The sequence below is a fragment of the Oncorhynchus kisutch genome, linkage group LG14 (assembly GCF_002021735.2).
Source record: "Oncorhynchus kisutch isolate 150728-3 linkage group LG14, Okis_V2, whole genome shotgun sequence".
NCBI classification, from domain to species: domain Eukaryota; kingdom Metazoa; phylum Chordata; class Actinopteri; order Salmoniformes; family Salmonidae; genus Oncorhynchus; species Oncorhynchus kisutch.
The window spans coordinates 53,463,190-53,478,249 of NC_034187.2; the positions used below are offsets into that span (position 1 = coordinate 53,463,190).

General features: G+C 45.3%; 1 protein-coding gene across 1 annotated transcript in view; it reads left to right on the top strand.

Annotated features, from left to right (window-relative positions):
• Window positions 1–15,060, top strand: part of epha10 (EPH receptor A10) — a 182,980-nt gene that overhangs the window by 39,180 nt on the left and 128,740 nt on the right. The window lies entirely within an intron of this gene.

Below are 15,060 nucleotides of genomic sequence, written 5' to 3' on the forward strand. Positions count from 1 at the left end.
AATGTGTGTCACTAGGGGGTGCGCAGGCATTTCACAAGTGACAAGTAGGAGTGCATGAGAGTGACGATGTGTGTGTCACTGACTCCGTGGAAGGTGTTGTTATGGTCATTTGGGCGGTTAATTTGATCTAAAGCATCTTACTATGAACACATAGGCTTGTCAGTGTAGTATTTGTGGCCCATGTGGGAATCAAACCCACAACTTGGTGTTACCAGTACCATGCTCCAACCAACTGATCTTATTTATCCAGTCAGGTGTTCGAATGGAGCTAGCTAGTGTGTTCATGCTTCCAAGTTTCAAGTGTGTTCTCAAATGCCATGGACATGGCAGCAGCGGTATGACAACCAGCATGCTCATGAGTATGCAATACGACTTTCCTCAGTAAGAAATCTTCCACGACCCACTGTGCTGTCAGACTCCGCATGCCCATGGGGCTGATATCGCTGGTCCAAATTCCAGTTGTGAAGCTAATAGCAGTGGCGCCATTGCTGTGTAACTCCGGTAGGGCAACATCTGAAAAATAGCACAAAAATAATGAATAAAAGTGTACCCGGTGCTCGACCAGTCGGCGAACGCCAACATCACCCACGGCAGAGAGCGGTTGATTGTCAAGGGTAATGAATTCCATTATCTTGACTTGAATGGATTTCGCCTTTGAGTTGGCCTCGCTGAAATGATCTTCCTCTTTCTAATGGCTGCTCGGCTTGTTGACTGCTCGATCCACACAGCAGACATTGTGGGCTGGGTTAGGAATGCTGTGTTGCACGTTGTAGCGCAAAATTTGACATGGTGTCAAGACTGTATAGGTATGCGCGATAGCTTTGACATCGGTTTTGCACATTGCCGTTAAAATTTAGCATTTTTAGCTAATATCGGCCGATTCCGATAGGTTTACCAATATATCATGCATCCCTAGCTAAAAAAGTATACAAAAGTACCTTTAATATATAATAATTATATGCAATTTAGCAGACACTTTGTAAGGATTAGTAATGCATGCATACATTTTACGACCCCGTTTCTATAAGTAGGATAAATATACTATTTTAAGAAATATTACTGGATTAATACCATTCCATTATCTGGCCCCAGATTAGCAAATAAACAATTGATGAAATGAGACCATCGTGATGACAAGGATATGTGGGTGTTGACAGTCATTGGTGCAAAGCAAAAGTTCAGTGTCTCCCTGGGGATTGTGTGTGTGTGGGGGTGCATACGTGTGTGTGTGTTTGTGCGGTGGCAAAGAGACAGTTGGTGCGAGAGTGCTTTATCTGTCATAGGACAAGCACTTTGATTCCATTACTGAAATTGAAATTGAAATTGCCCATTAACCAAACTGCAATTGAGTCGCACAAATTATTTATTTTCCGCCTCGACAATTAATGATGGTTGCCCGGGGACACTCCTTGGGGTGTGTGTGTGTGTGTGCGTGTGCATGTGTTTCCATGCAGTTGTTTGAGTGGTAGGCATCTAAGGTTGGTTGGTGCATCGTGCTGATTGCTTTTGGTCTTTGGACACACCCTTGTTGTGGTCTCCCAGTCTTCCCTTTTTCCACCTGGTTCTTGTGGAGTGCACGCTGTCCTGCCCTGGAGGGACTGTCTCTAGTCTCTTCTCCCGGATCATTTGTGCTGACGAGGCTCACTCTGGTCTCATTGAGTCAGTCCACCTGCATGGCTGCTCAGTGGAGCTTAGTCTCCTGTGACTGAGGGGTGAGGGGTCAGTACGTCCATCTGGCCAGCAGCACCCAGGGTGTTGAGGGATTCTGAAACAACGCATGTATGCACTCACACAGTGTGAACTCACACACACACACCCATTACACTGCTGAGCTCATCAGATTTTTTTCCATCTCTGGACCTGAGCATCAGGGGTGTGTGTGTGGCATTTAGAGTCCCGTTCTCATCATTGCCCTTCACTACATTTACACAGACTTGTTGTAGCGCAGACAGATGGTATTTCTAGCCAATCGATTCGCCCAGACACCTTCCTACACCAGTGCTAGTTATATTTCCTATTGATTGATTGGCTGTCAGCCCTATCGACCAGCCAGGTCGCGGTGCCGCGTATTGATTGATGACTCCCTCTCCGCACTTCCTATCGGCGTTCGTCCCCCTTGCCATCGTTCATCAGTGGAATGAAGATCAATGCGTCCGATAATGGCGTCGCCACCCCACCCCCACCCCTCAGGACTGGTCTTTCTGTCCAGGGACCGGCCGACTTGTCCCGATCCATTTGTGGACATTGTTTACCGTTTACCCCTCTGTGTGTCATTTTGTTCATTCGTTCTCCCCCCTCTTCTCGCCTTCTGCTCATCCTCCCTCAATGGGTTGTAATGGGAAGCTCTGTATTGGTTGGTGCCTTTGTTCCCTCTTGAGCAGAGCAGACCAACCTGCTGATTGTGTTGTTGGTACAGCACATCATAGAAGCAACATTCAGCTTGTACCGACCCTGTAGGCTACTCTGAGAGGTGTGTGTGTGTGTGTGTGTGTGACGCCTCGGATACAGAATTGCTGCTGCCCCGAAAAAGCAGGGAAGTTTTACAAAGCTTTTTATTTGAATTCAGCGTCTTCCCTGTCATGTGCGTGTGTTTCAACCCTGTGTCGACCTTGACACGAGCACGGCCGCAGGTACTATTCAGTCATTGAGCAGAGCAAGCGGGGGAGTGGGAGACTGAGGGAGAAATAGTGTGGGGTGAAGGAGGCGGAGACAGTCTAGTTTAATCTAAAGTAGATTCTCTAATTGAACTAGATGGAAAACCAAGTCGGCACAAGCCTTGGAGCTGGGTTCACTTATGTAACCACTGATCTCTCACTGCTCCTTATTCATAAGAGAGAGGAGAAAGTTAGAGGGTGGGGAGGGGGGGCGGGGTAGCAAGACCAGGGAGGGAGTGGAAAATAGAGAACGAGGAAGTGGGTTAGAGGGATAGGAGAAACAGTGAGGGGGCGAAGTAGAGACGCAGAGAAGGTGAGCGAGGCTACAAAGGTGAGCATGAGAATGGGGGGGGGGGGGGGGGGGGGTGATTGAGAGAGAGAGAGTATGAGTGTCACACACCTGACCGTAAAGGACAAACGGACTCTCGCTCTGACGCTACCGCTCCTCCTCCAATAGCACCTCTCTGTCCAGTTAAATAATGCATCATTCTGCTTGACTGGGCCTGTAGGAAATGGAAGGCACCACACCAGCGATACTGCCTCAATAATGCAGCAGTCATCTGAAAGGGGTTATCAGGTCCTCTCACACAGGAAAAGCTGCCCCCAACCCTCGCCCCCGCAACGCTGCTGCTTTGCTGCTGACATTTGAAGCGGGACACCCAGAACAAAAAGGTTAAGTCTCCCGGTTGGTACTGCGACAAATGAGCCTAATTGTGTGTGTGTGTGTGTGTGGAGTGGAGGGGGGTAGGGGATTCAACCTTATCGTCATCTATTCTCTCATTATCCCTTTACACAGTAGGGGGTTGGATAGGCAAACACTCCCCTTTTTATTATAGCTAATATAAGGGTAGTAATTATTAACTGTTTGCATGTGGGTGCTTCCCATGCATCGACCCACGTGTGTGCTCAACTGTGCCGTGGCTTTACATGGCTGTATGTGCCTGTGCCCACTGCACTGCAGACGTGTCAGAATGCATCTCTTCATACGCATGCCATGCATCAAATATGCATTATTTTATAGGTCAACCTTTGCCTCTGCACTTTATTTCTCCCATGTCTAGCCATTACCCCAGCAGTACTCAAAGTCCTGCTCTCTTTTGCTCTTTCCCTCGCTTTCAACCTCTCTCTCTCTCTCTCTCTCTCTCTCTCTCTCTCTCTCTCTCTCTCTCTTTCTCTCTTTCTCTTGGTTATGTAAGCACATCCAGTGCCTCGGAGGGCTGAGCCGGAGCTGAAGCCAGAGGTTTTCCTCCCCCTCTGGGGCTCCCTGTCCTTTCCTGTCCTCGCTCTGAAAGCAAGGCCATTACCACATTACACCGGGACACTGTCTAGATCTCTCCCATACTGACTGAGCCTCAGCTGACTTTGTGGAATTGTGCACCTCTTTGCCATTTTAAACTCTGTTTGTTTAGATGGGACCATACTGGACTCCTTGTAGTCTCTGGCCACATTAGTCCCAGGCACCCTGGCACAGGCTGGCACAGCCCTGGTTTATAACCTGGCAGGCTGCCTCAGCGTTTCCTATAGGTTCTCCCAGGAATGAAACCTGGCACCCCTCTCCTCAACGCTCCCCTGACTGCATCACCTCCAGACACACAATTACTCCCCTTTAAGAATTCCCCTCCCAAATTAAAAAATCATCTGTCTTTCAAAAAGGGAATAGAGACTATTTTCACTTAGGCATTTGCTGCATTTTCCCCCAGTCCTCAGTTAACATAAGAGCAGAGTTGGCGTGCTCATTCAGGATCAGTTCTTCACCTTTTAGATCATAATGAATATGATTATATGGAGGGGGGGGGCTGATCCTAGAGCAGCTCTCCTACTCAGAGACAGGCTCAGGGCTGCATTCAGAGCTGGCTGGTCAGGTGAGGCTGTGATACTCTGTTCTCTCTCTCTGACAGGGAGAGAACAGCCACAGACGATGCCTCTGAACAGGTGGTCATTCACATTCAAGGTTGCTACCCAACCACCTGTCATATACCGTCATGTGGAAAACAGTCCAGAGAGAGAGAGAGAGAGAGGGGTGAGCGAGAGCGAGACCAAGGGCGAGGGATGGAGAGATGGTCTGAGACTCGGCGAATAAGGGAATGAATGTCGAAAAAGAGCTGGGACACATTTAACATAGCAGCAACTGGACAGAACCCAAGTGTGTTGCCATGACAAAGCCTCCTATCCACATAGCACGTGCGCTCATTTTAGAGTTAACACACTGAGGTGTGTTTGAGTGTGTAAGAAGCATCAGAGAAAAGGCAGTGCTCCTTAGACCCCATTATTGGAGATGAAAGTTTATTCATTTTGCCAAACATAATAACAAAGTCAATATTGCGAAATAGATTGTTTTGGGAATATTCTCTTCTCTCTGACTGTGTAGCTTTTATTTGGTTGATTGTTAGTGCTCAAACATTGTTATTTAAAGATGCACTATGCAGACATCGCTTGCCATTTCCTGGTTGCTAACATTCTAATAGTTCGCCTAATTTCAGTTTTAACAAACCAAGCAAGTCTAGTGTAGAGCAGTGTTCACCAACCGACTGGTCAATCTCCAAGGCATTCATAGCCCCACATAGCCTGGTTCCTCTCTAGGTTTCTTCCTAGGTATTGGCCTTTCTAGGGAGTTTTTCCTAGCCACCGTGCTTCTACACCTGCATTGCTTGCTGTTTGGGGTTTTAGGCTGGGTTTCTGTACAGCACTTTGAGATATCAGCTGATATACGAAGGGCTATATAAATAAATTTGATTTGATTTGATAGTCGATCACCACACCGACTGGTCAATCTCCAAGGCATTCATAGTCGATCACCACACCGACTGGTCAATCTCCAAGGCATTCATAGTCGATCACCACACCGACTGGTCAATCTCCAAGGCATTCATAGTTGATCACCACACCGACTGGTCAATCTCCAAGGCATTCATAGTCGATCAATGCCTTGGAGATTGACCAGTCGGTTGGTGATCGACTATGAATGCCTTTTTTACATTTCTGTAAAAAAATCCAACGATAAAGCCTTGCGTTCCTATTTGTCTTTAATGTGTTCCGCACTGTTGGTGGTAGGTGCACTTAATTCAGCAGCCCTAGCGCCGGGAAGGCAAAGTGTCTCCATTTTGAACCATGTCATGTGTCTGAAGGTAGAACTCCGGCTACCCAGCAGGCCAAGAGGGCAAATCAAGGGCACCTATAATTCTACCGCTGGCCAATCAGATGGCTCAGATCACGGTGTCTGCACAGTTTCGTCGAGCCACACACTGTAAAAAGAAGCCTCGAGCGCACCGCAAAGTTCATATGGTGAGATTCCAAAACTTTTACAACCATAACTACAGACTCAACTAATACAGCAAAGAGCTGCTGTTTTTGTGTTTAAGTTGTTATTCAGCCCTGTCAACACTTTGTTCAATACCTTTAGAAGCCACCAGCACTGCAGCTGCAATGAAATGAGTACAGCAAAGTGTTCCAATAAGATTGCGTTGTTATTATTAGCGGCTTGTGTCTTTTTTTTATATCAAGGACTATTTCACTTTCTCTGGTCACAGGAGTAACAACATGTATGCGAGGCAGAAATAATGTAGTGCGACTTGAGTTTTGCCCGTCGGCAGACTGTCCCCTTTCTCAGCTGAGGGACGGTAACTCCGGTGAGAGGCAGCCTCGCCGCTGCTCCTTCCCTCCCCTCAGACTGACAATCGGATGCAGGCCTTCAGTCTAATAATACATTTAATGTGTATATGTGCTTTTCTTTCAAAAACAAGGACATTTCTAAGTGACCCCACACTTTTGAGAGAGAGAGAGAGAGAGAGAGAGAGAGAGAGAGAGAGAGAGAGAGAGAGAGAGAGAGAGAGAGAGAGAGAGAGAGAGAGAGAGAGAGAGAGAGAGAGAGAGAGAGAGAGAGAGAGAGAGAGAGAGAGAGAGAGGATAGAGAGAGAGGAGAGAGAGAGAGAGAGAGAGAGAGAGGAGAGAGAGAAGAGAGAGAGAGAGAGAGAGAGAGAGAGAGAGAGAGAGAGAGAGAGAGAGAGAGAGAGAGAGAGAGAGAGAGAGAGAGAGAGAGAGAGAGAGAGAGAGAGAGAGAGAGAGAGAGAGAGAGAGAGAGAGAGAGAGAGAGAGAGAGAGAGAAGAGAGAGAGAGAGAGAGAGAGAGAGAGAGAGAGAGGAGAGAGAGAGAGAGAGAGAGGAGAGAGAGAGAGAGAGAGAGAGAGAGAGAGAGAGAGAGAGAGAGAGAGAGAGAGAGAGAGAGAGAGAGAGAGAGGAGAGAGAGAGAGAGAGAGAGAGAGAGAGGAGACGAGGAGAGAAGAGAGAGAGAGAGACCGAGAGAGACCGAGAGAGACCGAGAGAGACCGAGAGAGACCGAGAGAGACCGAGAGAGACCGAGAGAGACCGAGAGAGACCGAGAGAGACCGAGAGAGACCGAGAGAGACCGAGAGAGACCGAGAGAGACCGAGAGAGACCGAGAGAGAGACCGAGAGAGACCGAGAGGCCTATGTAGATATTCCATTAAAAATCTGCCGTTTCCAGCTACAACAGTCATTAACAATGTCTACACTGCATTTACACAATTTGATGTTATTTTAATGGAATTTTTTTTTTGCTTTTCTTTCAAAAACAAGGACATTTCTAAGTGACCCCAAACTTTTGAATTGTATTATGTGTGTACATACATACATGGTTGCCTTCTAAAGTGTCTAAGGATTGCACAGAAACCGAACTTGACTGGGTGAAAAGAGGTTTAGCAGTTTATATTACATTGATTGTTTTGTTGCAAGTTCATGAGAAACGCTGTATAAAACATGAATCGTGTTAGGATATAAAAATATATTTTGTTTGATTAAAACTACGCTACATTGGGACCTTCAGGATGACAAATCAGAGCAAGATTACTGAATGGAAGTACATTATTTACCTTCAGAGGTGAATGTATCAAACCAGTGGCCGTGATAAAGGTTTTTTGTTGTTGTGCACTCTCCTCAAACAATAGCATGGTCTTTTTTCACTGTAATAGCTACTGTAAATTGGACACTGCAGTTAGAATAACAATAATTTAAGCTTTCTGCCCTCATAAGACATGTCTATGTCCCGGAAAGTTGGCTGTTGTTTACAGACGATAAACGATATCATAACCGCCATCGATAAAAGACAGTACTGTGCAGCCGTCTTCATCCACCTTGCCAAGGCTTTCGACTCTGTCAATCACCATATTCTTATCGGCAGACTCAGTAGCCTCGGTTTTTCTGATGACTGCCTTGCCTGGTTCACCAACAACTTTGCAGACAGAGTTCAGTGTGTCAAATCGGAGGGCATGCTGTCCGGTCCTCTGGCAGTCTCTGTGGGGGTGCCACAGGGTTCAATTCTCGGGCCGACTCTTTTCTCTGTATATATCAATGATGTTGCTCTTGCTGCGGGCGATTCCCTGATCCACCTCTACGCAGACGACACCATTCTATATACTTCCAGCCCGTCCTTGGACACTGTGCTATCTAACCTCCAAACGAGCTTCAATGCCATACAACACTCCTTCCGTGGCCTCCACCTGCTCTTAAACGCTAGCAAAACCAAATGCATGCTTTTCAACCGTTCGCTGCCTGCACCCGCACGCCTGACTAGCATCACCACCCTGGATGGTTCTGACCTTGAATATGTGGACATCTATAAGTACCTAGGTGTCTGGCTAGACTGTAAACTCTCGTTCCAGACTCATATCAAACATCTCCAATCGAAAATCAAATCTAGAGTCGGCTTTCTATTCCGCAACAAAGCCTGACTATCCTACCGATCCTCGACTTCGGCGATGTCATCTACAAAATTGCCTCCAACACTCTACTCAGCAAACTGGATACCACCCACCACTGCGACCTGTATGCTCTAGTTGGCTGGCCCTCGCTACATATTCGTCGCCAGACCCACTGGCTCCAGGTCATCTACAAGTCCATGCTAGGTAAAGCTCCGCCTTATCTCAGTTCACTGGTCACGATGGCAACACCCACCCGTAGCACGCGCTCCAGCAGGTGTATCTCACTGATCATCTCTAAAGCCAACACCTCATTTGGCCGCCTTTCGTTCCAGTTCTCTGCTGCCTGTGACTGGAACGAATTGCAAAAATCGCTGAAGTTGGAGACTTTTATCTCCCTCACCAACTTCAAACATCTGCTATCTGAGCAGCTAACCGATCGCTGCAGCTGTACATAGTCTATCGGTAAATACTTTTCTGCTCTTTTGCACACCAATATCTCTACCTGTACATGACCATCTGATCATTTATCACTCCAGTGTTAATCTGCAAAATTGTAATTATTCGCCTACCTCCTCATGCCTTTTGCACACAATGTATATAGACTCCCTTTTTTTCTACTGTGTTATTGACTTGTTAATTGTTTACTCCATGTGTAACTCTGTGTTGTCTGTTCACACTGCTATGCTTTATCTTGGCCAGTTGCAAATGAGAACTTGTTCTCAACTAGCCTACCTGGTTAAATAAAGGTGAAATTATTATTCTAGTCACATTCTTGCATATTGAGCAACACCTGTCCAGATTTTGGGACTTAATCCAGTAGAGGCTAATTGAAATGCATTCCAGGTGACTACCTCATGAAGCTGGTTGAGAGAATGCCAAGAGTGTGCAAAGCTGTCATCAAGGCAAAGGGCAGCTACTTTGAAGAATCTCAAATATAAAACACTTTTTTTGGTTACTACATGATTTCACATGCTATTTCATAGTTTTGATGCCTTCACTATTATTCTACAATGTAGAAAATAGTAAAAATAAAGAAAAACCCTTGAATGAGTAGGTGTGTCCAAACTTTTGACTGGTACTGCATACACTCCGTTCAAAAGTTTGGGGTCACTTAGAAATGTCCTTGTTTTCCATGAAAACATACATGAAATGAGTTGCAAAATGTATAGGAAAAATAGTCGAGACGTTGACAAGGTTTTAAATAATGATTTTTAACTTGAAATAATAATTGTGTCCTTCAAACTTTGCTTTCGTCAAAGAATCCTCCATTTTCTGCAACTACAACCTTGCAGACCTTGGGCATTCTAGTTGTCAATTTGTTGAGGTAATCTAAAGAGATTTCACCCCACCTGAAGCACCTCCCACAAGTTGGATTGGCTTGCTGGGCACTTCTTACAGTCAAGCTGCTCCCACAACAGCTCAATAGGGTTGAGATCTGGTTACTGTGCTGGCCACTCCATCATAGACAGAATACCAGCTGACTGCTTCTTCCCTAAATAGTTATTGCATAGTTTGGAGCTCTGCTTTGGGTCATTGTCCTGTTGTAGGAGGAAATTGGCTCCAATTAAGTGCCGTCCACACGGTATGGCATGGCGTTGCAAAATGGAGTGATGGCCTTCCTTCTTCAAGATCCCTTTTACCCTGTACAAATCAACCACTTTAACACACAAACTACCCCCAGTCCATCACAATGCCTCCACCATGCTTGACAGATGGTGTCAAGCACTCCTGCAGCATTTTTTCTTTTTTTCTGTGTCTCACGAATGTTCTTCTTTGTGATCTGAACATCTCAAACATAGATTCGTCTGTCCATAACACTTTTTTTCCAATCTTCCTTTGTCCAGTGTCTGTGTTCTTTTGCCCATCTTAATCTTTTCTTTTTATTGGCCAGTCTGAGATATGGCTTTTTCTTTGCAACTCTACCTAGAAGGCCATCATCCCGGAGTCGCCTCTTCACTGTTGACATTGAGACTGGTGTTTTGCGGGTGCTAGCTGCCAATTGAGGACTTGTGAGGTGTCTGTTTCTCAAACTAGACACTAATGTACTTCTCCTCTTGCTCAGTTCTGTACCGGGTCCTCCCACTCTTCTTTCTATTCTGGTTAGCGCCAGTTTGCTCTGTTCTGTGAAGGGAGTAGTACACAGCGTTGTATGAGATCTTCAGTTTCTTGGCAATTTCTCACATGGCATAACCTTCATTCACAAGAATAGACTGAGTTTCAGAAGAAAGTTCTTTGTTTCTGGCCATTTTGAGCCTGTAATCGAATCCACAAATGCTGATCCTCCAGATACTCAACTAGTCTAAAGAAGGACAGTTTTATTGCTTCTTTAACAAATGGTATATTACCAGTGTGATCAAAGACCTAAATAGTTGTAATATAATTTCTAAATGATTTCTATACAACATTGGCAGAGCAACTGAAGCATAGCCAATATGCAGTGATAATGTATTGGGTCTATAGAAAGTGATCTTGAATCAGAAAAGGTTAGTGACCACTGGTGTAGAGCATCATTGTACCATCTAAACCGCTGTGAAATATATTTTCAGCTATTTTGAATCTGGTGTACAAAACCCAAAGAAAAAGTAGCAAAAACTCAACTTAAGCACGGGGAGTGTAGAAATAGAGCGCATAGAACAGCTCTACCCCTTCTTTGACTTGCTTTCAATGAGAGTGACAGGTATAGACCTTAAATTTCTATGAATTTGGTCAGGTTGCCTAAAAAAGAACACATTGCAACTTAGAAAATATATAAGTCCATTGTCTTTTCAAAAAATATCTCAAATTTTTTAACACTTTTTTTGTATTTACATGGTTGACGTTTTTTGAACCTTTTCACTGGGACTCGGGGAGTGGAATTATTATGTGTGTGTTTGTGTCTTCTGTGTATCTACACTCATCCGTTTTTGTCTGCGCTCATGTAGCCGTTCATGTTCAACTGCATTTTTTAAGTCAGACTTTGTACACTGAACAAAAATACTGAGTTACAGTTCATATAAGGAAATCAGTCAATTGAAGTGAATTCATTAGGCCCTAATCTATGGATTTCACATGACTGAATACAGATGTGTATCTGATCACAGATGCCTTAAAAGAAGGTAGGAGCCTGGATCAGAAAACCAGTCAGTATCCGGTGTGACCACCATTTGTCTCATGCAGCGTGACAGATCTCCTTCACATAGACTTGATCAGGCTGTTGATTATGGCCTGTGGAATGTTGTCCCACTCCTCTTCAATGGCTGTGTGTAATTGCTGGATATTGGTGGGCACTGGAACAGAGCATCCCAAACATGCTCAATGGCTGACATGTCTGGTGAGTATGCAGGTCATGGAAGAACTGGGACATTGTCAGCTTCCATGAATTGTGTACAGATCCTTGCAACATGGGGCCGTGCATTATCATGCTGAAACACGAGGTGATGGTGGCTGACGAATTACACGACAACGGGCCTCAGGATCTCATCACTGTATATCTCTGTGCATTCAAATTGCCATCGATAAAATGCAATTGTGTTCGTTGTCCGTAGCTTATGCCTGCCCATACCATAACCCCACCGCCACCATGTTGCATTCTGTTCACAACGTTGACCCTGGCGAGGATGACGAGCACGCAGATGAGCTTCCCTGAGACTGTTTATGACAGCTTGTGCAAAAGTTATTTGGTTGTGCAAACCCACAGTTTCATCAGCTGTCAAGTTGAATGATCTCAGACGATCCTGCAGTTGAAGAAGCCGGGTGTGGAGGTCCTGGGCTGGCGCGGTTCACACGTGTTGTGAGGCCGGTTGGACGTACTGCTAAATGCTCTAAATACTTGAGACACCTGTGGCATTGTGTTGTGTGAGAAACTGTAAAAAAATTTAAGTGGCCTTTTATTATTGTCCCCAGCACAAGGTGCATCTGTGTAATGTTCATGCTGTTTAATCAGCTTCTTGAAATACCACACCTGTCAGGTGGCTGGATTATCTTGGCAAAGGAGAAATGCTCACTAACCGGGATGTAAACAAATGTGTGCACAAAAGTTGAGGGAAATAAGCTTTTGGGTGCATATGAAACATTTGTGACATCTTTTATTTTGGCTCATGAAACATGGGACCAACACTTTACATGTTGCGTTAATATTTTTGTTCAGTGTGTGTATATCTATCTCTCTCCCTCTACTTCTTAGTGTCGTCCTATTAGAGGGATAATGTGTGGACAAAAGATCTCCCCCTGGGTCATTGGCCTGCCTATCCCAGTCTCCTCTCTGGCTGAGCCTCGGGCCTGCTGGTGTGGATGCAGCCTGATGCATTGCTTGGGGGTTGCAGGGAGGACACTGGAACAACATGTGGATAATCCTCTCTATTGAACTTTATGGGGCTCATTTCATAATTCTCCCTTTCACTGGGACTCAGGAAGGGAATTATGTGTGTGTGTGTGTGTGTGTAAGGAGATTAGCACTGGCACCAGCTTGCTGTCTGCTTCGTGGCTGCTCTTCCCACTCCTTTCAGATAAACACGCTGTCGTACACTCTTCAGTCTGTGGCTCTCACCACTGTAGTGAAATGTATTTGAAAGGCGAGCAACAGACACACACACACGCACGCACGCACAAACACACTATCGCTAAGTAAATGGCAACACAAAGAAACATTTTACCTTTCACCCTTTTACACACCTACTGCCCTGCTAACAATTCCTGCCCCCGCCATTCTCGAGGAACCATTGTGGGAGAATATGTGCCTTCGCTGTATTCATTGAACAGTGTCCTGTTATAATCCTTCCATACAGCGCTCTCTCTTCCCTCATTCCATCCCTTTTGTCTTTACAATGTAGGGATATGAATTCAGTGTCAGTAAGGCCGAGTAACTCCAATTTCATCGCAAATGAGTAAACGATGCACAAGTGCCTTTTCAGGATGACGAAAGAGAGGCACTTACTTGCTAGATGGAACAAGGACTCTCTCCAGTTCATTTGTGTGTTTAGTACTAAATGCCCTTCTGTTGAATGCCAGGGCTGCCTGGCTCGTCACTGCTGCCGCTGGAGGAAAGGACAATTCCCTTTCACTTTGTACCTGAGACAAATAGGACTTCAACAAAGGACTTCCGTTGACGTCATAGACGCCAGTGTCCTCTTTCTGAAATGAACAGAATGAAAAGTTAGACTAACAGCTGTATGTTCCTTGCCTTGCTGCCTAGTTAAATTGCCGTCAAAGCGAGATTAGCAGTATTTTTCTCCGTTTCAAAAGGTTGTTTTATACTACCTGTCATAAATCTTCTGATCAAATGACTTTGTACATCTGACATTGTGTCATAACTCTGCGTTGACATTCATCACATCCTCTTTGAAGGACACTAGCCAGCCCCATTGGCACTGAATCAAAACCACAACATTAAGATTCACGGCTGGACTCTGATATCCACATTGTCATAAACTAAATTATAGACAATTATTTATAAAATGATCCCCTGGAAATCTGTGTTTAGCTGTTGATATTGGTCACGGCCATTTCATTAGTCTCTCTCTCTCTCTCTCAAAGGACCATTAGCACGTCTAACTAGGGTGGGATTATTCTGATTAGTCATTGTGTGATCAGAACACTGACTTTCCATACGCACTGCTGACTGGGGCTTTCAGATCCCGTTGCCTTCTTTATTTAGTCGCTCTCTATCACACTCTGGCATCTGTCATTCTGATCCCTTTACTCTCTCTCCTCTCTCTCTCTCCCCTTCTTTTCTCTCTCTCTCTAACCCCCCTTCCTTCCTCCCTTTCTCTCTCTCTCTCTCTCTCTCTCTCTCTCTCTCTCTCTCTCTCTCTCTCTCTCTCTCTCTCTCTCTCTCTCTCTCTCTCTCTCTCTCTCTCTCTCCCCCTTTCTCTCGCTCTCTCCCTTACTCTCTTCTCTAATAGCGCTCTAAAATGCTGTGTGTTATCAGTGATAAACAGAGCCTGGCCCATGGTGTAAAGAGTTCTCTCCAAGGATGTGGGGTCCAGGAAAATGTTCTGAGCACTGTCCAAGGTGCTGACGGGGCACATTATGCAAGCGCCTCCGTCAAAGGCTTCTAAATATCAGTGGGTTTTTATGGAAGCGCTGCTGTCCAAGATTCTGAAGTATCAGTGAAGACTTGCTATGGTTGCTATGTGTCATCCGGTATTAATATTATAGCTGCACTGTGCACGGTTCTGTCGAATCCGAAAGAAACCGACGCTGCTGTAGTCAGGCTGCCTAAATGTTGGATGGGTACTGGAGGGCTGTCCAAGGTCCTAAAAAGCAGTTCTGTATGTAGGTTGTCATGGCTGACCATGTGCTGTCCAAGGTCCTGAAGCTGCAGCAGTGGCTGTGTTGCTGTCTAGTGTGCTGAACCACTGGCTCTAGCTGTTTGCTGTCCATGGTGCTGAAAGGAGTCTAGACTCTGGATACCCTTTGTGTCCTTAATGCCCCGGCTTGTTTTCTAGTAGCTGCTGTTGTTTAAAGTTACAGGATGAAAAACATGTTGTCCTACAAGCTTAGTTCCTGAACAGATGCTATCAATGCACTTATGAAAACACATTTGTATCACTTGGAAGTATTTTGCCGGCGATGGAACTGTTGGGATTAGCCAAATCTCCAATTTGTATGTGGGCTGTTATTACTTTAAGTGAAGCTATTCAAGAGTGTCATCACCTCATTTTCATCTGTGTTCTAAAGTTATGTCCAAGAGTCAATCTCAACCACAGTGGCTATT